Source organism: Gigantopelta aegis, unplaced genomic scaffold, assembly GCF_016097555.1.
Source record: "Gigantopelta aegis isolate Gae_Host unplaced genomic scaffold, Gae_host_genome ctg1348_pilon_pilon:::debris, whole genome shotgun sequence".
Taxonomy (NCBI): Eukaryota; Metazoa; Mollusca; class Gastropoda; order Neomphalida; family Peltospiridae; genus Gigantopelta; species Gigantopelta aegis.
The window spans coordinates 130,770-154,498 of NW_024532764.1; the positions used below are offsets into that span (position 1 = coordinate 130,770).

At 38.2% G+C, this 23,729-nt stretch overlaps 1 protein-coding gene and 1 long non-coding RNA gene across 2 annotated transcripts in view; one reads left to right on the forward strand and one right to left on the reverse strand.

Moving 5' to 3' along the window:
• LOC121391052 (carcinoembryonic antigen-related cell adhesion molecule 8-like) overlaps positions 1-23,729 on the reverse strand; it is a 129,916-nt gene that overhangs the window by 81,767 nt on the left and 24,420 nt on the right. The gene's annotated exons all lie outside the window — the stretch shown is intronic.
• Positions 3,609-4,716, forward strand: LOC121391056. The gene is made up of 2 exons (XR_005960348.1): positions 3,609-3,680; positions 4,045-4,716. It is a non-coding gene; the product is annotated as an uncharacterized LOC121391056 (long non-coding RNA).

Genomic DNA, 23,729 nt, shown 5'->3' on the forward strand with positions numbered 1-23,729 from the left:
TTTGAGTTCAAAAAGTGGTTTTCGGCAAATATTTTCGCTTGACAACAATGGTGGCATATTGCGGTCATTTTCAGGGATCGACAGCTAATTTGATAATAAATTTGATAATTTTACCAACAATAAAAAGCACCAAATATTGCAACATGAATCGTAGTTCAGGATTTTTTTGCCTAATTTGAATCACCATTAGCTGATCTAAAAATAATAAAAATTACAAAAACCCACGAAAATAATAATTACCGATTCATATATGAACTTTATTTCATGTATTTATAAAACATTTAAGTAAATATATGTCAGTAAAAATTATAAACTTGTACCCACTCAACGTGGTTTTTGTTAAAAATTAATCCAGTAGTTTAAAGGTTAAAGTAATATATATCTATAAGATATTTTCTTAGTATAAAAATGTATAGTTAACGTATAAGGTTATCACAGCAGCCATATTGGAATAATTGTATTTACATGCATGATAACTTATGTCATTTTATTTCTTTCTAGGCTGGAACTATGAAACATCTAAGCGTTCCAGTCACTGACCATTTTGCCCATAGCAAAGGTGTGTAGTATAATGTAATGTATTTGTTTGTATTGTGTGTGGCATTTGTCATGTAATGCCGCACGTACATTTCATGAGCGCCTGGCCAGTGCAATTGAATCGTATGTGTGTAGTATAAAAGAGTATCGTATTGTTTGTAGTGTATTCCATCACTGGAGATTATATTTTGAAATATTGGATTATATTAATAAGTATTAATATACTGGTGTAGTAAATAAGTATTTCCATATTTGACAGATCAGTTAATTATTAAATATAAATATACCGAATGTCTTAACAATTAAGCGTTACGCATTTTATTTACATTTAGAAGCACATGTGTATTTTATTTTGACAGCAAGTACGTTGAGGGAAGTTACGTTGGTAGTGGATTGCCTGTATATGCTTAGGTGTTTAATAAAGGCAGATCATGTGGTACATGTTATTTATATGCCTTGGTATAATTCAATCATATTTGAATTATGAATTATGTATATGATTGAATATTGAGTGTTTTATGTGTGTATTATTTAAGCCTGTGATATTTATTGTTGTCTATTGTCTTTACAGGGTCGTTTAATTTGTTTTATCTATGCTGCGTGTGTGCGGAAGTTCAATTCTTTGTTAATAAACTGTGAACCCTTCCGGTGACTCGTGTTTGTCGTCATTCAGAGTACCGTTATAATGGAGCCGACATTGGGACTGGATGTGTTCTTAATACAAGAATACAATTATATCCCAGTCAGGACCCATAACAGTTCAACTGCCCGTGGCCCACAGCTCCTGGACGTAGCTTCATTTGAGGGGGGAGTATGTAGTAGTGTTGGTATAAAGTGCTACTACTGGCAGTAGCTAGTGGGAATTTCCCTATTAGCTCAGTTGGTAGAGCACTGGACTCTCGCACTGAGAGTCTGTGGTTCGAATTCTCTCAGTGGAGGTTGATTTTTCTGTTACAACAACACCCTCTTCCTCTACCCCTAGAGCATTACGTAATTATTAACACCCCCTTATATGCAACGCGTATGCCAACCGATGGCCACTGTCAAAATTTCAAGGCAAATTCCCCACCAACCCCTGGAAAGGTGTTGTACCATACCTCTAAGGATATAAATATGTTTTGGAGATCTATATGAGACGACCCCTCAATCAAGACAGATAAATTTGTTCAAAACCACGTGAGAAGTTCATCGCCTGAGCAAATCACGTAAAGTCCCAGTCCTACTGGCGTTCCGCTAAATGAAGAAAAACAAAGCTGGTCATTGGTTTGTAGTTGACCTAGATAATGTAGATAAGCGAGCATTGCGAAACTATGGCAATGTGGTGGACCGTTTGTGTACCAAACAGAACTGGATCATCTATTCTAAATGCTTAAATAATAAAAATATTCCAGGAACTGCAGCTTTAAGTACATACTTGTCTTTCATTTTGACATCGTAAATGTAGCAACTTGAAACCACCCGCTTTAGATAACGTTATAACGTTGACAGCGTTACCAAATACCCGGCGGCTGATTTTCTGATGTTCTGTCAGAACCAAGCCAACTTTAACCGCAAAGCCACAAGTGATCGCCAGATGCCAAAAGCATGAAATTTTCTAACCAATCAGAGAAGGCTTTACTCTAGGCGCAATCCACATCCGTTTGTGTCAATAGGTTGTCTGCTCATTTTCAGTGTTAAATTGTGTTCAATTCCTATCAAGTCGGCCAAAGAATCACAGATCACGGTACACCTACTGAAAAGGTATGTCTTTGTGCCTCCTTTGATCAAATATCATAAAATATATTTGAAAATTAAGATCGTATTCGTAGTTTGAAAAGTACGTGGGGACCGACATTTAAGAATTTTTAATGCATGCTGTCTCCTCCACTGGGTTAGGGCGAGTCAATATTGTGTACTACCCTCCTACGTCAGTGATGCGTGGTCACGTCACCGCAATATGACCTGCTGATTGGATGGCTCTCGGATGGGTTAGTCTCTTAATTTTGTTTATGCCTGACAATGGGAGTTAGCTGCCCTTACGGAAATAACCTATACAAACTTATAAGTGGAATATATTTTACTTATACGCCACTTATAAGTGGCCTATAAGTTACCTATATATTGGTATACCATATATCTTCGCCTATAAGTCGAATTTTTTTCACCCAAAAATTATTTTATAACTTGGGGGGTCGACTTATAAGAGGGTAAAAACATTTCACCCAAAAATATTACCGTTTTGGGGATTATTTTACAAGTTTTATTGTTGAAGTATGCCCTGTATTTATACTCAAATATGTTAATTTGACACATTTATTTTTTTATAACCTATTGTTTTTAGCATTATAACAGTTTTGGTTATTTGAAAAGGCGTGCGATCTCACTCACATGCCAAGACAACAGTCCACTTAGTTAAAATAAGTCATCACTAATAGCAAAAATGTAAACAATACTAACTGCCTGTTGCCTTAGTTTATTTTGAAATCTGGTCACTGGCATTAATGGTTGTTCAAACAATGTTTTGATGGTGATTAATTTCATGAATATTACTGAGCTTTCCCTTAAAATAGACTGATCTCTACAGTTCACTAGAGCAATAGGGACACACATAATTTGGTACAAAAACCAGTGTACTTTCCAGAGTTATCCTCCTTACATGTATTAATATGGCGGCAAAACATGTGATTAACCGATGATACATGTACTTTCAGTTTTATCGTAGTGATCTGTTGTCAGTGTTTATAAATAAAGTTGTCTTTGCACAAAACCATGCTGTACAGTGCCATACAGTAACAGTCAAACAGTGTCACAAGTCAAGGGTAATCTGATTTTAATTGTATGAAAGAGAATATGTGGTTATATATTTTATAACATTTTTTATCATTTATAGGTATTTTAATTTATACGAATGAGAGAAGCATGAAGTATGAGTCATAGCTTGTATCTCACATGTGAAGCTGTCTTTAATTAGCAAGGTAGCAATTTGTATTATTGTAGCTTGTGGTATGGGTGAGTGATAGATGAGTGATAAGCTGACTGGGTGAATATAGTGTGGAACTGGGCTATTGAGTGGATGATTTGTCATTAATCACTGAACATTCAGTTTGGGAAAGACTTGGTAGAAGTGTAAGAGACTTTGTGGAAGTTCGGGTTATTGTTTAACCGTAAGTAAATTAAATATTTTACACATGTATTGTGTTACAGAGGTGTGACATTTGAATGTTATTTTGGTCTGTATTTAGTTTGCTATATTAAATGTATATATTTAGCGAATGCTCAGTGTAACTTGTGAAATGCGGACATTGTGTAAAGTAATGAAATTGTTTGCTATATGTATGTATGTGTTTTTATTAAATGTATAATGTGAATTGAATTATGCACATGAAGTAAGTTGTACGTGTTATTAACGTATACGTTGTGAAACCTGTATAATGTGGACATGTGTGAAATGATGAAAATGATTGATGTATGAAGGGTATTTAATATTGAGGTTTTGCATGATAGTAATGGAGTGTATATTGTTTACAGCAGCTTGTGTGGTATCTGTTGAGACCAACAACGGGATGAGCAGCGAGGGGCAATGTTAGAGTTTGACCAGGTGATTGGGCTGCGGAATTATGTGAAGAAGGGACGAGGAAACTGACGTTGATGTTAATTCATGGAAGTTGGGTACAGCTGAAGTGGAAATTGAAGTTCCACATGTGGGCTACTTATTAGCCATGATTGTTGTGGTGGTGAATAACAAGTGTATTGTTATCGTGCAGCATCTCGGTGAATAACAAGTGTATTGTTATTGTGCAGCAGAAACATATTGTGTAAATATGGCTGTAGTATTTAGAGCTGATTTGAAATGGAGGGTGCTAACTAATGTTAGTACATAATTTAGTTAGAACAAAATATGTATATAAAAGTTGATCACGAGGAAGTGAATCATAAGGATTGTGGTATGAACTGAAACATTTTATATTGAACTGTGTGGTTTTAGTATATTATTTTGTGTGTTGTGATACGTGATATTTTTATATGAAATTATGTGTAAAGTGGTGATAATGTATGTTTATTATATATGAGAAGTGTGAGTGTTGAGGGAGTGCTGGTGATTAGTGGTATGTGAGAGGGATATAATTAGGGTTAGTAAGTAGGAGTGGAGAATGAATGTGATTGTTATTTGTGTGCTGTAAATAAATGTAATATAATTTATTTGGATTAGTGTTGTTTCTTTTAGTTATTCAATCACTTGTGACAAACAGCTTTCACTCTCTACTAAGGGAATATTTCGTTTTGATGCTATGTAGATTGGTTGGAATATTATTGCGATGTACAAAACGTGAAAAACAAAGTTTGTAAAATAATTTTCTTTTGTTCAGATATTGTACATTATTGTTCTCATGTGCTGAAAATAAGAAATACTTCAATATTTATACATTGTTTTTCATGGGTCGACTTATAAACGGGTCAATAAAAAAATGTTTTCAGGGCTTGAAATTAGGGACTCGACTTATAGCCAAGATCGACTTACAGGCGAAGATATACGGTAAGTGAAAAAAATGGTTAACTGATACTTCATTAATACTCCACGTATATTTCACCTATAAAAGTGGTTTATCAGTGGTATAAGTGAACTGGAATTAGATATTTTTGTTGTTGTTTCTATACGTGAAATATAAGTGAAATAATAGTTTGCAATGGAAATGATGTGTTCCAAATGAACGGGGGGAAGTCCAAAAAAATTTCATGTTTTTTTTTTTTTAATTCATAACTTCTCACAGGATTTATCGAATTCATTGGGAACAGTGGCTAAACAATCAAACATACATGTAGCAGATTTAGATAGTATTTACGATAATTAAAATTATTAAAAAAAAAAAAAAAAAAAAATATTGATACACATGGTTTTATATATAGATTAAAATAGGATCATCTTGTAAATTATCCCATATTACCTCCTCACTTTCAATAGACTCCCCCACCCCGACACACCTGTCATAATAAAGATCTGTAAAAAGTAGCTGATGGGGGGAGGGGAGGTGGTCCCCATCACAATGTTTATCGATCACAGTATGGATTTATTTTAGGGGGAGGGTGGACTAAAAACGAAATATTACAGGGTAGGCTATCACTCACATCTCATACATACATACATACATACATACATACATACATACATACATACATACATATATATATATATATACTGCTGCTAAATAATAATATCATTCTAATTTCAATTAAATAATAAAATAAATAATTTTTAAAAAATAGTCAGTAAAAATTGTTTAAAAAAAAATTATATATATTATTACTATAATAATACAGACACATACATACATATGGCAGTTGCTGTCAATGCTGTTGTTCCAGTTAGCCATGCTCTAGTCATTCTGTAGGTCTCACACCCACCCACCATCACTTTTTTTTTTTACCACATTGTGTGAAAATAGGCACAAAAACCAAATTAGAATGAATAATTGGGTGTTGGGTGTTGCCCATATAGTATATTCTATACGGGAAAACCTAGTAAACGAATAAAACATTAATTAAAGGTAAAATAAACAATTATGTAGAGAATAAAACACATTAGTGAAAGGTGTACGTTATAATATTTACATGGACCTCACACATTTCACTTACTGTTACACTGTGTTCGATTTACGTAACATTTTTCAAGATTTATGTTATTTTTATTCATTACTTAAGCAGCCCATACACGATCAATTTAATTGACAATAATATTGATACAATATTATTGATGAATATTTATTGGCCACCAACGACGCAGTTATTTACACAATATTTTAAGTCATTTGTCCTCAAGTCATTGCTCTAAGCTATTGTCTTTGCTTTTGATAAGCGAAAACATAAAAAAGAAAACCATGGTCCAAACAATGGTTAGTGCAGAGAAAAAAGTTTGGCCATTTTCTACTGCTTAAGGAACTTAGAAAAAATTAGCAGGCATATTAACGATATTTTTTTCGTATGGATGTAATAGCAAATCATTATTAAATAATTAACATTATATTCATAAAATACTAATTTGTCTAATTTTGCATTAATGATGACATCAATAGGTAAATATGAGAAAATGCTTTTGAAAAATAAATGCCAGTAAATATAGCAAGAAAACATAATTCAAAGTTAATATATATTTTAATAAAAATAAAAGAAATAAAGCAGACAATGGATTGATAATTTTATTAATGTTATATTTATAAAGAAGAAGAAATTTTCTCTCTTCTTTTTCCTAACTGGACATGTTTATACTTAGATGACTGGCTTCCGAATGAAATAGGGTGCAATAATTTGACAAAGTGCCATCAACAACACACTAGTATTGAGAAACCTTCAATAACTATCTACCGATGTTTGATTCTGTCAATATATTGTGTCAATCAAAAACTTGCTTCAATATCACACACTAATGATCAATAATATTTTCAATTTTTATTGTGTATGAGCTGCTTTAAGACCTAAAAAGGTGTTTTTTGGAAATGAAAAATAAAGTAAGTTGGTGTATCATTTTTTTTTTTTTTTTTTGGGTGGGGGCGAATTCTTTGTGATGGGATCATCACAAAAAAAAAAAAAAAAAAAAATACCCACACCTTTAGGTAACATTATCTATATTCGATAGAAAAATATTACCTTTGGTATAATAAAAAAAAAATGCGGATGCCATACGCACTCATCACACCCTCTCCCCCCCAGGTACAGACCTGTGTTATGTCGCATACGTAATCCGACTAGATCAGTCAGCGTAAGTCTGTTTTAAAATGTATTTGCAAACGTAATTACTTTCATTTATAATATGATAAAGACAGTATAAAATTATGCATAACACTGGCTCTTGAAAATGTTTAGTGAAATCTGTACTCAGGAATCTGTACGTTTAAATTTTATTTATTTATAATTCAATTAATTGGAATCTGGATAATTATGTTGTCTTTTGTTATTACATTGTTTATTTCATGATATATATATGCAGAGTAATCATTTATAATGCTTAATAGACAGAAGGCCACAAGGGAGCTAGAGTAGTACATTATTATTATTATTATTATTATAAGTCTGTGTCGTCATAAAAGACGAACGAAGGTTAAAAGCAATAATATGATTGGTCGGTTCCTGAACAGTCATACCTGGGATTTGACTGGCTTAGAGATAACAACAGGAAAAAATGCGCTATTTGCAGTTTGCCAAAATAAATTTAATAATAAATGATGACAAAACATTGTGTATTTTGTGCTATGAATAGGATCATTTTGATTGAGCAGAAACAATCACTGTTTATTACCGAATACTTGGCTATGGCGGAAAATGAAGAACTTCGGTCAAGTTTCGTTTTCCTACTATTTTTTTCACATTTCTAAGGGAAAAAAGGTAAACATGATTTTACTATTTTCTTACTTAATTATTCTAGACACCTTTAATATATAAGCTGACATGTTTAACTGTATTTGTTCTAATATTGTGTGATGTCTGATGACAATCGAACGAATGTAACGTGTTCTACATGATGCAACACTGGGTCATGTCACAGAAAATTTCCAAAATGGCTGATACATTTAAATGCAAAATAAATATTTTAAGATGCCAAATTGATGCATTTATTACAGACATTTTTATTATTATTTCACTGATGTGTACAGATTTTTACAAAGATAGTAATGCTTTTTGGTGGCGATTTAGGTCACATGACCAGTTTAATGTACTCTGATAGGTCAGCAGTCTTTGTTTACAAATTTTCTAATAGTCTTATTCAACTTACTGTGCTAGCACAACAAATATGCTATAACGGACGTGCAATGACACCGTTAGAGCATGTGAATTCAACATTAATGGGAGGAGGTAAGAAAATAGAGGACTTACCCGTACCCAAAAAGCTCCTTTGAAGTAATGACATGGAGATAGGACGAACCACGACGAACCACGACATACGGTAACAATCAGTCAAAAAACTTTTGGGAATAAAAAGGGGCTTCCCAAAAGAAAAACTCATCCCCATGAAAGGGAGGAAAAACATCTCCCCAGGGAGAGGAAACGGTAGACAACACTACAAAAAAACCCATCCCTCAGAAAAGGGTGGAGTGTTAAACATGTCCGAAGCGTGAATCGATGGCAGTCGGACGGAAAAGAGGTCAACCCCTTTCCGTTGCCCTGCGCGTTGAGCCGCAATGACTGTCTGGATCCTACGTGTACCGTCAGGACCAACCGCCATATCCCGGAAATAGAAACGGTTAAAAGTGTGCCGTCCTTTCCAAACCCCTGCATTCATGACCTTTATAATATCTAAAGAGTCATGAAAATTCAGGGAAGCAGAAATGGCTCGGATCTCATGTGGTTTAACAGAGAAATTCCGTAACACATGATCACCCGCCATCTCATATGCTAGCTTGATGGCAGCTGCTATCCATCGAGACAAAGCATTTTTTGTGATATCACCCGGCCTAATGGTATAAGAAATAAACAATCTCTTTTTACCCTGCCGCCGGTTTTTCGTACGCTCCAAATAATACTTCAATACTCTCACCGGGCAAAGAAGTCTATCCGAGTTATCAGATGACAGTGTACAAGATAAACTGTGAATGACAGTAGGTGGAAACTCTTCCCCCGGAGACTGGTTTTTAGCAACAAAGATAGGGTCGGTACGTAAAGTGACAGACCCGTCCGAATTGTAATCAACCAAGTCATGCAAAAAAGCATGTATCTCACTGATCCGACAACAAGCCGCCAGTGAAACCAGAAACAGAGTCTTCCACGCCAAGGCACGAAGACTAGCAAACCTCAACGGCTCATAAGGCGCACCCTTAAGTAAATCATGCAACACCAAGTTCGTAGAAAAGTCACGACATCCACACTGTTTTAAGAGTAGTGAAAATTGCAGCTCTGTGACTTTTCACTGTCGTGACTTTAAGTTTCCTTTCTTGGACCAACGCCAGAAAGTACTCCGCTAAATCGTTGACAGTAGGCGATAAGGGATCGAAATCCCGTGCGTTCGCCCAACGAACCCACATACGCCAGTGACACTGATAAATCGACTCGGTAGATTTGCACTTTGCTGAAGAGACGAGATGCGCAATTCTTGTCGAAAAACCTCTGCGACCACCCCTTTGTTCAACATCCACTCCGTCTGAACAGGGGTATGTCGACTGAGGGCATCTGCTAACACATTCACCGATGAAGGAATGTGTTTCGCCCACAGAGTGGTCCCTAGTTGGTCGCAGAATTCCAAAATCGCAAGAGCTTTGCGACCCAAAGTCTTCGATTTGGTTCCACCCCAACGATTGAGATATGCCACTACCGACGTATTGTCGCATCTCAACAGAATTCAACGGTGTCGAAGAACACACCGGAAATGAAGACAGGCACGATGCACTACCTCCATCTCCAAACAGTTGATATGAAGCTTCCTCTCGGAGAGATTCCATACCCCTGAAATGTGTTGATCCAACAGATGTGCCCCGTACCCGTGCAGCGACGCATCCGTGAACAGGATCAGATCCGGAGCAGGGGGGTGCAACGGAACCGATAGGGACATGCACTTGTCCGACAGGCACTCCTGTATCGGATGAGTGAACCATGGGCCCAGAGGCACTATCGTGTCCCAATTGTAACCGTCCCACCATGGGGACAAATGCCACTGGAGTGGTCGTTTGAATCGTCTGAACCGCACGATCAATGAGGCCAGAAATTCGAGGTGGCCCAACACCACGTGGAGAGATCATACCGTAGTACTTTGCTCCCCCATCAAACGTCGCGCCGACGTTTGAAAATTGTGGATACGCGCATCAGTGGGACGAACCAACGCTACCACAAGATCGAAGTCCACTCCGAGATATGTGAAAATCTGAGCAGGCGTTAACTCCGATTTCACCCAATTGGGAATAAAACCCAATTGGAGGATCGTGTCCAAAACCAACCCGACATTGGTCTGACACTCCTGTTGCGACGAAGCTGGGATCAACCAATCATCCAGATAGGTATGCATTCAAACCCCTAACAAATGAACATGACCTACCACCGCTTTTACCACACGTGTAAAAGCATGGGGACTCGTCGCCAAACCAAACAGGAGCACACGAAACTCGTATGCTTTCCCGTCGAACAGGAAGCGCAGAAACTTCCAAAACGCCTTGTGCACCAGGACATGGAGGTATGTGTCTTTCAGATCGATCGGCGCAGCCCACTCCCCAATTTGAAGCAGGTTCCGGACCGAATGAACCGTTTCCATTTTCATGGAAGGAACATCGACGTAGACGTTCAGTGGCTTCAAATTTAGGATTGGTCTCCATTCCCCATTTTTCTTCCGGGCGAAGAAAAGATGAGAATAAAATCTCGGAGTGTCCAGACTGACTCTCTGGATGGCCCCTTTGTCGAGAAACTCGGCAATCATACTCTCCACTAAAACGCGCCGATCCGCGGACGGTAACGGCGGCATTCTCGGAGTGGAAGTAAGAGGGGGCTCGAAGAAAAGGGTATTTTGTAACCGTGTCGAACGACCGACAGAACCCAGGGGTCGAGACCAGGCAGCTTGCACCAATTTCGAAGGAAATGGCGGAGCCTGCCCCCCACGGGTATGGTTGCTAACGGTACCTCCGAAAGCAACTGCCGATCGTTCACGTACCCTCACCCCAACCGCTTACCACCCGTAGGCGCAACGCCTTTGGTGGACTGAGAACGGAACGCAGTACGACGTTTGCGTCCTCGCTTAGCGGAAGACGGGTTGTTACCTGGTTGCCTCCTAGTGTCAGGAACCCTAGGGATCTGAGCCGACTGTAAAAAAGCAGCCTTTTTCACAGGAGGCTTGAACCCCGAAAACGTGGACCGACGTTTACCAGAGGTTGAGGGTTGAGTGTTCGGGACTGGTCGCGACAAATCCTTGTCTAGGACAATATTAAAATCGGGACCGAAAAGTAAATTTTCCCGTACCGAACGTCTACGAAAAAATTCCACAAAACTCCGAAACAACGTTTCCTGAAGGCCTAACGGTCGTTCCTGCGCCAAGTGCGGAATGGTCGGAGTTTGTGGCCACAGAGTACCCCCAGCTGAGGAGTATCTGCGCGAACCTCGTCCTCTATCGAGTAAAGTCGAAGAGGTAGGGACCAAAGACGGTGCAAACTGTGAGGAGATGTCCATTGCTACCGAAGTCACCGGACCCTTGGGGTATACATAAGCAAACGGAGGACCCAAACGGGATTAGTCCTCCACCCAACAGTAAACATCGGTCAGGATGCCATCAGAGACGGATCCCGGCATCGGAACAACTGGCTCAGTTCGAAGCAAACTGGCAGAACTCTCCTCGGGCCTTGAGAATGCTGAGGTGCCGAAGCGACTGTCAGCAATCGAAGGCAAAGTCGGGGCCACCTGCTCTGCGGACGAAGCAGTGGACCTATGCACAATGGAGTGCATGTGCTCGGTAACCGATGAAGTCGTCAAAACCAGTGCCGCGACGACTCCACCCTGCCCCCCTTCTGTTTGTAAAGGTAACCGTAACGACGATGGCGATGCCCGCGACGAAGCAACACAAACAGAAGAAGGCGCCTAACGAAGACGGCTCATGTACCACGGTCACAATAGGAGCCCGGGGGGGGCGCTCCCGAAGCATCTGTAACTGTACTCGTAACACGGACCGACGAAGAAACAACCTTGTGTTTCCCCCCTTTCCGGACACTTTTCGAAGTGTTTACAGACTTATGGGACCTACCCACTAAGTCCGACTTGCCGACTACTGCCATAGCAGACGACAAGATTTTGCTGGTACCCGAAACCTGAGTCTACGAACCCACTGGTCAGGAGACCACGTGGCACAGATCTTGAGAACAAGACCGACAGTCCGGACACAACACGTGTGTGTCTTTACGTTGTAAAGGAAATGGACAACCATCTTGCGCACAAACTTTCCGTGCGCTAGCTGTCAACGAACTCGCGGCGGACATGGTAAATTCAACACAGAATTCCCAACTACCAACAGTATGTTAAGTTCAACCGAAAACCAAACACAAAATTACAAGTAAAGTAACTTTTTGCCAAAGCTTAACAGGTGTTAACAGGTGGACTGCAGAATTGAGAATGAAGTTACAGGTAGCCCGTGCAAGGACAGCATTGCGCATATCCGGCAAGGGAGAGAATTCTGCAGTGTGTAGGTATGACTCAGGTTGAATAGCATATCTGTTGTGCTAGCACAGTAAGTTGAATAAGACTAATATTATGTTAGGTAATAAAAATGATTTTGGCTTAGGTAACTGGTTGTTTGGCAAGTCTTCCTTATTCCCCCCCCCCCCCCCCCACCAACAAATTTTAAAAATATTTGTTAGAATTAGTGTAGGGTTAGAGATAGTTATGCAATACCTTTTTAAGCTTTTAAAACATTTTGTTTTATAAAAGAAACATGATGTGTATATTTCATAATCCTTTCTGGTGATCAGCCTTGGGGTCGCAACGTCATGCATTCATATTTTTTTCGTACATACAAAATTAATTATTTGAAAGTAAAATTTGGTTTGGGCTACAATAAACCTCAATTGTTTAGGGTACCAGACATTTTTCCCCCAAGCCAGTTTGCCCCCAGTCAGTTCGCCCCCCCCCCCCAAATCGGATGTTACTTCGCCCCCACGTTCTTAACCAGTTCGCCCCCACAAAGGCATCAGTTCACCCCCATAAAGATTTATATGTATTAATTAAATAATTAAACTGGTGATTATATCAAATGTGCCCGGACTGACTCAGGATCCAACCAAATCGTGGAAAGACGATAATCCCTCCCCTCTAACAAAAGAAAGACACACACACACACACGGTTTAACATGCCTCTAAAGAAACAATACAATATTGTTTAAAAGTAACAAATAATTGGGATTTGGGAGCGAACTGACAAATAGTTGGGGGTGAACAAGCAAACAGTTCAAACTGGGGGCAAACTGTCATGGATTCATTGTCTATACAAAAAGTAAGTTTGTTTTCTTTAAAGACACCACTAGAGCACGTTGATTTATTAATCATTGGCTACTGGATATGTTCCTCAATACCATGGAAGAAGGAAACTTTCCAAGTGACAAGATATTGTGAAACAAAAGACGGATTGTTGCTATGAGATAAGACAAATGACACTTGAAAGTCGACCATCAGTGTTAATTGTTTGTTTTTACAGACTGCATATATTCTGTGACAGAAGATTATAAAACATGCAAGTCCTACTGAATTTTTATTTTACTATTTTCTCCTGTAGATTCTGTTAAGAATATAATTTAGGTAATGCTAAAATATAAAATATTAATAACACGATGATATGAATTTTTTTCTTTTTGCTTAAAGGCACACCATCTCTATCACTGATATCAGTTTGCATGTGCTATTTTTTCACCACTTTTACATTATTTACGTCTAGCCTACTTGTCAATTATAAGTACACATTTAATTAATTAATCCTATAATTAATCTTTGCATAATTAATGCAAGGATATCAAATTGTAATGTGCAGCCAATCAAATTGTAATACGAAGCCTCTCAATATTTTATATAGAGCCAGGACATAGACCAGTGGTAAGGCAATCACTCAATGTGCGGTAGGTTTAATATTGATTTCCGCAATGGGTCCATTGGGATATTTTTTATTCTATCTAATACTCCACAACTGGTATAACAAAGGCTGTGGTATGTACCATCCTGTCTGTGGGATACTGCATACACAATGGGCTATTCTTTCTGATGGGCAGCAAGCAATCTTTTATACCATGCATATAATAATAAAAAGTTTAAAATAATATTTGGATAGTGGGGGTTTTACACTGATTCCAGTAATAGTATTATACTATATAAATTATAATGTTATATTTTTATAACATCTTTTATGATGTTGTTTTGCCCTTGTTACCAGTTTGCCCGAGTCATTTCACATTTTTTAAAGATTTATAAATAAGGCAAGAAAAGGAACAATAACCCAATAACACCCCCTCCACCCAAATATTATTTTAATATTATTTTGTGTATATTTAATAGATGTTTGGCTGTGTAAAAGCTGCAAGTATGTATGTATGTCAAATACTAAGTACTAAAGTACCTATACCATAGGATCTGCGGAGGCTCTTTAAACAGACATTCCTGTTGTTTCCTATTTGTTGATTTAAAAATAAGTGCAAAACATATTAAGCTTAGCTACATGAATACATTTGTATTATAATTGAATTTTGCATTTCAGGTCAGAATTAGTACAGTTCCTTAAAGACAGAAGCTAGAAGCCATTCCATGCTTGTTTTTATGGATAGAACCTGATTTATTGTCTTGTTGGGACAGGACAAGCAGACTACAAAATGAAAACAATAAGAAAAGTGCCAGATTCGTATTCAGATGATAAAACAAAGTTTTTTATGTTTCATGATGATTGTTACTTAGTAAAAAAAAAAAATGTGTCAAAGTGTCAGATGTTGAAGTTGTGAGATACGAGTGAATATTAGACTGTACTTGGAACATTGGGTACTGGAATTTTTGTTATGCTTTGAATGACTAAAAATTAGTCCACTGAAAGTTGTCATCCAATGTAAGCCATGAAATAATGGTATTAAAATTGATATGAAAGAGAGTTTTTCCACCTAGACTTTATTATTCAGTACCATTTCACGTTGTTTGTATGAGTAAAGCCTACATGAAATTGGGTTCTGGATATTTTTTTTATTTTTTTTAATTTTAATTGCCCCAGATCAAACAGACAATGTCATGGCTGGGGACCCTTGAATCATTGCCTTACAACGTAATATACATTTGTAAGGATGTGTCATGAATGAAAATCAAGTAGATACACAACTTCCTATAATATAAAAATGTACATTTCCAGTGTTCTGCAACAGAGAAAGTGAAGTGTATCACATGTGCTTGAACGTTTTTGGGGGGTTTGTTTTACATAATTGTGATTTATATTTCTAAATCATGATGCTTTGCATGTTGTTGGTTTTATATTTTTAGACATTTATAAATGCTTTCTGTTTACATACATTTGGGTTCATACCCCCTCCCCCAAAAAAACCCCACAAATTCATTGACATTAATTGGCTTTGATCTGGGGGAGGGAGATAGAGAAGAAGGAAAGAGAGAGAGGGAGGGGTGAGCAGATGTAAGACCTGGATAGTTAATTGCTGGGGATAAATACACTGCGAAACTATGGATTGCTTCAATGCTTGTCGACTTTTTTTTTCTGTTGTGTACTGTATATGTAACATAACATGGTAACAGATGTAAAAAAAAACCCACCCCAAAATATGTTGATGACTAAATAGAATTCATCTAAAAATAGTTCACCTTCCACAGCTATTGCATTAGTGGCACTGGTACTCAGGGCTTTAGATCTCACTAATTTGGGCATTGTTTTCTTAAAACACAAACTTTGTGCATTAAAAAACAACAACACTGACCATCCACTAGTGTAACAAAGTGTATTAGCCATGTAGTTAATGAGATAAACTTGAAACAACAGAACCATCAAAAAGTTCACATTTCATCGGTGCACATGTTTACAAAATGACGTCAGTTTCCGGAATTACCGATTGACCGAATAGAATTACGTGAACTTGTATGAATTTGCTGGTATGGTGTTCTTTCCATCCCAAAAGATATGGCAAGCTTTGGTATTATTTGTGATCCCCAAATAATGACTTTGCTATTGTTAAGCAATTAAAGTTAAGATCGGCTAGTGAGTTGTTATCAGTTCCAGCAGTCTGCATTGCATGCATGACCGGTCTAACACAATTGACTGACCTTCATGGTGCGGTCCGACTGATTAGTGTCTAACAATATAGCAGAAACTTAGGGACGGTCCATAAATAACGGTCTTTGTTATGTTTGTTTTTTGATGACCTCCCCCACCAGTCTTTTTTTTTCCCGCTAAGCAAGTGATAAATCGTTTCTTTTGCGTCTAACAGATATAGCGTACACTGCATCTAATGAATAAGTGAACAACAACCCTTTCTCGGTCACATTTATTAAAAACATAACCGCCTAGGACGACTGATCTGTAATCTTTTAATTACTAACAAGGCTTCTCAACATAACGTAATTGATACAGAACAATGATTGCCCTGAACACGTCAATCGAATAGGGCCTCAATAGTTGAGTGTGCATGCGTACAAGCGCACAGGCGGTACTTCTAAAAATAATAGTCGGAGAGTTACCTGTTATTGAGATGGCCTCTGGTTAACAGCAATATATTGCAAACAAAACATTAGGTCTTAGGTTTATTCAACTTAATTATGTCATTCTTAAATCTTGTAGTCTGGTATTGTGATTCACCAGTAGTAACATGCATACCATCTCATTTGCATACCACACGTCGACTCTATAAACAGCGATTACAGTCGGCTGACCACACTGTGAGCTCAAACAAAACAGATTAATCGGTGATTTATTTGAGGTTTTTTTGCCAAATTTTGATACACTTTCTCAGTCATTTGTGACATTAATTTAGCACAAAAAAAAAAAAAAAACGTTATTTATATGTGCAAATAACCGATATATAGCCTGTAGTCTGTGCAGTTAACCGGATGTTTGGTTCCATGTTGGGTGAAAATAGTCGATTAACCGAATTATGCTATAAACCGATGTGCAAATACAGTACACGAACCAACCATAGTGGCAATATCGGAGATCGGCTCGGCGGTCTTGGAAAAAAAAAATGTTTCCAAACATTCGCCAATCGGCGGATCGGCAATTTTGTAAAATATTTATTTCAACAAGAATTACGTTTGCACTTCATCCAACGTGTAGAACTGTTCATTAGGATTATATTGACCATGTTTACATGCACATTGTTATTAACAGCTTCAAGTTATAAAAGTGAAACACCAATTTTTTAAAATAAATAAATTGTGAAACTGACTCATGTGCAACTTGCGTCAGCTGTGGAAGAATTCATTATATATGATGGGGATCAGTTTGAGTTTTTGATGTGCCACCGATTTAAAAAAAAAAAAAAAAAAAAATGGGGAGGGGGGTGGTTTGAGGGACGGATGTTTAAAACCAAATTGGCTATCAGACTATTTTGTTCCACACCAGTAACAACTTGCTGCGATTCCGCAAATTCGCACCGGTCACTTTGCTGCGAATCTGTGACCTCTTTATCTGTCGGTTGTAGTTAACTGCCGATATGTTATAAATTTAATTTAATTTAAACAAAAAAAAAAACCTTGTATGCCGCAGGTTTGAAATACGTTTTAAAAGCAGAATTATTAAATTATTATCCTAAAACTTCTGTTATTGATATATTCCGATTGGCATCTTAAATCATGCACTCTTATACTGACTATAATAAATTTTAAAACCAAAACACATGATGTAATTTAACTGACCGACAACCCTTGTAGACAGCTGAAAAAGGAAAACTATAATGGAAAAGGAGCTACGTTTATGGGGGGTGGGGGTTACAAAACAATGTACACAGGCACATGTGCAGAACATGGAGTACCGGTGTCTAGAATATTTTTTTTAAAGAAAATTCGGGAAGGGGGAGGAGGGTAGACCCTGAAGCACACCCCTGTGCACACCCGCCTGCAATATAATTATGTTTGCGGCTTAATTTACCAACGGCCCAAACGATCGCGGGTCTGCAAGCTGCTTTGTTAATCGATTTCCAAAAGGAACTAGTGTTCAGGTTTTATTGAGGCTGTTTTTATTGTGGATATATTCCCGCTAGCCCCCATTTACATTTTCTTCACTATCTGTAACAATAGCATTATACATGTATGTTTACCACCGATTTGACAAATGATCGTTAGTCGTTTCGTCTGCATTGGGAGTGATTTTCGATAGGAACATACGCAGGCACGTGGTAACAATATCCAGGTGTGGGGGTTTGGAGCACAATCTCTAATGGAGGGGGGCTCAGTCTCTAGTGGGGGAGGGAACAGAAGCCAATTTAAAAAAATCTGTATTTATATATAGGACAAAAAAACACAAAAAAACGTACATATTCGTCCACAAGTGGGAGAGGTGTGTGCTACATGTGCCTGGAAGAGGTTTTATATGGGGATGTTGTTGTTGTTGCAAGAATATTCTCTCTAGCCACCATTTACCCTTTCTGCTCTAGCTGTACCAATATCATGTTTACCGCCGAGTTGTCCAACGATCCGAACCATCGTTTCGTCTGCGAGCTGTTTTATTTAATTAGTGTGAGTTAGTGTCATTTCCTAAAGGATCTTGGATACAGGTTTTATCTGGTGCTGTTGTTATGGGCCCGGTATATCATCTCTAACCCCCAATTACATTTTCTCTACTAGCTGTATCAATAACATTGTATACTTGTTTACCGCCGATTTGACCAACGATTGCCGATCATTTGTGTGCTGCTTTGTTAATATGTGAGCTGGCGTAATTTCAAAAAGGAACTTGGGTACAGGTTTTATCTGGGGCTGTTATTGTTACTGGTGTATTCTCTCTAGCCACCATTTACCCTTTCTCCACTTGCTGTATCAATAACATTGTATACTTGTTTACCGCCGATTTGACCAACGATCCCCGATCGTTTGTGTGCTGCTTTGTTAATATGTGAGCTGGCATAATTTCAAAAAGGAACTTGTGTACCGGTTTTATCTGGGGCTGTTGTTGTTAAAGGTGTATTCTCTCTAGCCACCATTTACCCTTTCTCCACTTGCTGATAAAATATTATGTTGACCGCCGATTTGACCAACGATCACCTGTTGTGTCGTTTCATAACTCCTGTTAATAGTTATTGTGAGCTGGCGTGATTTCCAAAAGAAACTTGGGTACCTCATTTATCTGGGACGGTTGTTGTTGCAGGTATATATATATATATATATATATATATATATATATATATATATATATATATATATATATAGTGGACTCTGTCTAAACCGGACTCACTTCGTACCGTCGAAATAGTCCGGTTTACATAGAGGACCGGTTTAGACAGAGTTCATCCAGAGTTATGGTTCTTGAATGATCAACAGCTCGCGATCAACAATGACATTTGAACCCATGGATGGTTGGGAAACACAGTCATACAAGCCAGACTTGCAATCGATTATTTCACAGACATAAAAAATATACCTAAAGGGACATTCCTGAGTTGGCTGCAATTTTTAAGATGTTATCCACTAACAGAGACTTTTTAATGATTGTAATTACATATCAAATATATTTTTCTGCATAAAATATTAGTGGCTGCATATTAAACGTGTTTTTGGTTGTTCTAATATTTGTACTAGGTTAAATTTAATTTTATTTCCTAAAACATTATTTATTCGTACGTACAAAATTATTTGAATACAAAATCCAGATCTAACGGCCTACCGCAATAAGAGTAAACTTCACACGAGTGTGATTACATTTTGTATTTGATCTTGCGACGGCGTCCTAATTACTTGGCAAGTGCCGATCATTGTTCAACTAATTAAGCAGCCCGTCGTTCAGTCACATCCCAATCCGGTGTAGACAGAGGTAATTAATGCATGGACGGTTGTTTCGTTCTTGATTTTTGATCCGGAGTTCAGAGTAGACAGAGTACGGATTAGGCAGAGATTTATACCTAAGAGATAAACAGTAGCTGGACGGGTCTTTAGAAATGGACCGGTTTACGCAGAGATCCTGATTACACAGAATCCAGTTTAGTCAGAGTCCAGTATATATATATATATATATATATATATATATCTATATATATCTATATATATCCCTCATTTACCTGTGTTCCAATAGCTGTACCAGTATGCTTACTAGTATGTCTTTTTTACCAACGGTCCTATTATTTTGTCTAGGAGCTTTCTTTTTATAACTCAAAACGTGTCAGCAATTACAAAAGGATCGAGTGCGTGTTTTATATAGGGCTGTCATTTACATGTTCATTTGATTTTGATTTGGAAAAACGTGTAATCATAAAATATGCCATTTCTCTCCAATAACCGTACATGCATAGTTGTGCGTTTACCAACCCGATTTACGAAAGTAATTTGGGTGCAGGTTTGTCGGTTATGCGACTTGCCCCCCCCCCCCACACACACACACACACAGATAGAGGGGTTCTGGGGTTATTTACTTTTATTTTATTTTTATTAGGGTCTTTTTCTTCAAATATATCAGTTTTGACTTTGATTAGTATTTACAATATTGTGACGATTTTAAAAAAACCAAAAAAAAACCCCAAACAACAACAACATTTTAATTCAAATGTTGTCTCGCAGCTGTTCCTTTCTAAGCACATAAAATTCAGTGCAGTGGGAGTGGAGAAACTGTGTAGCATAGTCCCTAGGTCCCCATCATCGAACAAAATGTGTTAAAGGCTTAAAAAGCAATAATAATAATAATTATATACAATTATGCTCCCCACAACCTAACCACAATCCGAAATATGCAAAACATTTCTCTTTTACAGTCTTGTTTTGCCTGCCTTACAGCAAACCACCAGACATTTCGAATACACAGACTCCAGACGTTTCGAATACACAGACTCTCAAGGAAGCAAATCACCACACCGTGCATGGGTGTTAATTCCCTCTTTTCCACGTGTTATATGGGATGGCCGGTAATTGTAAAAGGTGGGAGAAAATAGGTGTAATTGGGCCGGCGATGGGGCACAACTAGGCCACTTGGTTCTATCACATAAAGAAAGTACTGGTATATCAGGCCCATACGCAGGCTTTTTAATGGGGCGGGGGTGGGGGAGGGGGTGGAGGTGCGAATTCCTAGTGCTGGGACCAACAATGGGTAAGACTCGATAAGACGTTATCTAAATTTGATAGAAAAAAAACTGTGGATCTTGGTTAAAAAATCGACACCATATGCGCACGGTATCAACTGATGGTAAATATATACATGGAAGATGACGCTACGGTACTACATGTAGCAACTGAAATTTTACATGTGTACTCTGCTTTTATAAAGTCTAGGCACGGATTTAGATTGCCCCTATCCCCTTAATTAAAAAAAACCCTACTTATATCCGCGCCTGGATGTTATTTATATAGTTGCGATCTATCAGCAGTGATGACAGTAAATTGTCCTATCTTCCTAGAAAAATCAATCAATCAATCAATAAAGTAAAAAATAAATGAGATGACGAAGATTGGTTTCATCCACACTTAATTTACTTTGTTTTTAATTTATGATATTTGGACAGTCTTTGGATTTCATTCTCTTTTTCAGGTATTTAATACAGTAAGTTCAAAACCAAATAATAAGAAGACAAAGAAGAAAGACTGTTACAGTAGTGTCTGATATATTTTATGTATTTGTAGAATAAAATAAAATTACCAAGATATATTAACCAAAAACGCATTTAATGGTTAAAGAATTTAACCCACCCCAATAATGAATAATGAAATTAAATATCCCAGAATGCACCCACAGACATCTTGAATTAACAAAAAAGAGAGAAGAAAGTCTATACATCATTTATGTGGCATGTAATCGGAGGGGACTTTGTTTTCACCAAAGTGAGTTACAGACTCTATTCCTACCCTCACCCCGAAAAAACACAACCTCCACCCAATAATTATTTACCGTTATGCTACCCACAACTGATACTGCCACAACCCCCCCCCCCCGCCCCTTTTTCTGACCCAAGTAGAAGCGTACGTCTCTTCTTATCATCTTATCATCGGAACGAGTACTACAATTGCAATGCCTTCACACACACACACACACCCCCACCCCCAGTATGGTCATTTTTTTAAAATAACCCTATCAATGTAGAACTCCACCAAACTCATAAATGTTAACAATGTTATACTGTTTGCTTGGTGAACCATTCTAAAATACGCCAAAATTCCTTCAAGAAGGGGCGGGATTTAGCTCAGTCAATTGAGCGCTCGCTTGAGGTGTTTGTGTCGCAGGATCGAACCACCTCAGTGGATCCGTCCAACTAATTGGGTTTTTTCTCGTTCCAACCAGTGCACCACAACTGGTCAAAGGCCGTGGTATGTGCGTTCTTGTCTGTGGGAAAGTGCATATGAAAGATCCCTTGCTGATATAAGAAAATATCGCGGGTTTCCTCTATTGACTACGAGTCAGAATTACCAAATGTTTGACATCCAATAGCCGATGATTCAAAATCCAATAGCATCAAAATTGCCCCCTCTCCCACCCACCACAACAATTTTCCTTTCCCGGGCCGAGGCACCTGCACCCATAACAGGTGTGCGCTACATCTTGTTCTGAATGTGCAGGTAAAACCCTATGACTCTATTGCAAATTGTCTGTGATTAATTTATGGGAAATTTAACTGAAAATACTAATGTTTTCCTGAAAGTACAACTTGCAGCAATTCACTGGACTCAACAATGGACAGGTATCAACAATAATTTGTGAAATATCACATTTAGTATTCGATAGAACCACAAGCAGTGTCCAGTATATTATTTTGTTTAGAATACATTATACCAGCTGAACGGTATTGTAGTGGATTACACGAACCCATGGTCGGGCCACAAGGCTTCGGGTCCCTTCCGGTACTTCAATCTTTCACCCCACTACAGTGTCTCGGCAAAAAAGAAAAGAATAAATAAATAAATAAAAAGTTGATGGGCTCGTAGTACCTGTGGGACCCCTAGGCTTCAGCGTAGTTAGCCTTGTGGATGATACGGCCCTGCACGAAACGTGGAACAGAATCTCCACACTGACCATCAGTGTGATGATTGTTTCTCCCCTTTGATGATCCGTGCATATATATATACTCTTCAAAAAAAGAAACGCAAAAGGGTACAAATGGGTTATAACTCCGATTTTATGTTTCCTACCGGTTCATGCTTTGTGAATATAAGGTCATTGCATGTCCCAAACACATTCCCACGGTTACATTCGATAAAACGCAGCTACTGTACAATAAAGTTCCAAAATGTGAATATTCGCAAAAACGCAGCCACGTGCAAACCATGTCACCACTGCACGTGCGTTGTCTGCACGTGCAACATGAACACCGACAGTATAAAAGTGCAGGGTGTTCGCTTGCCTGGCCTCTGTATCTGGCCGACAGTTGACAATCCAGGAACCGCAGAGAAACAATGCCATCGGCCGACTAGACGCAGGCGAATCCAGAACGGCCGTTGCCAGGGCATTCCATGTGTCCCCAAGCACCATCTCCAGACTGTGGGACCGTTACCAGCAACATGGATCAACACGTGACCTCCCTAGATCCGGTCGACCACGGGTCACTACCCCCGGGCAGGACCGCTACATCCGGGTACGCCACCTTCGGGAACGATTTACTACTGCCACCTCCACA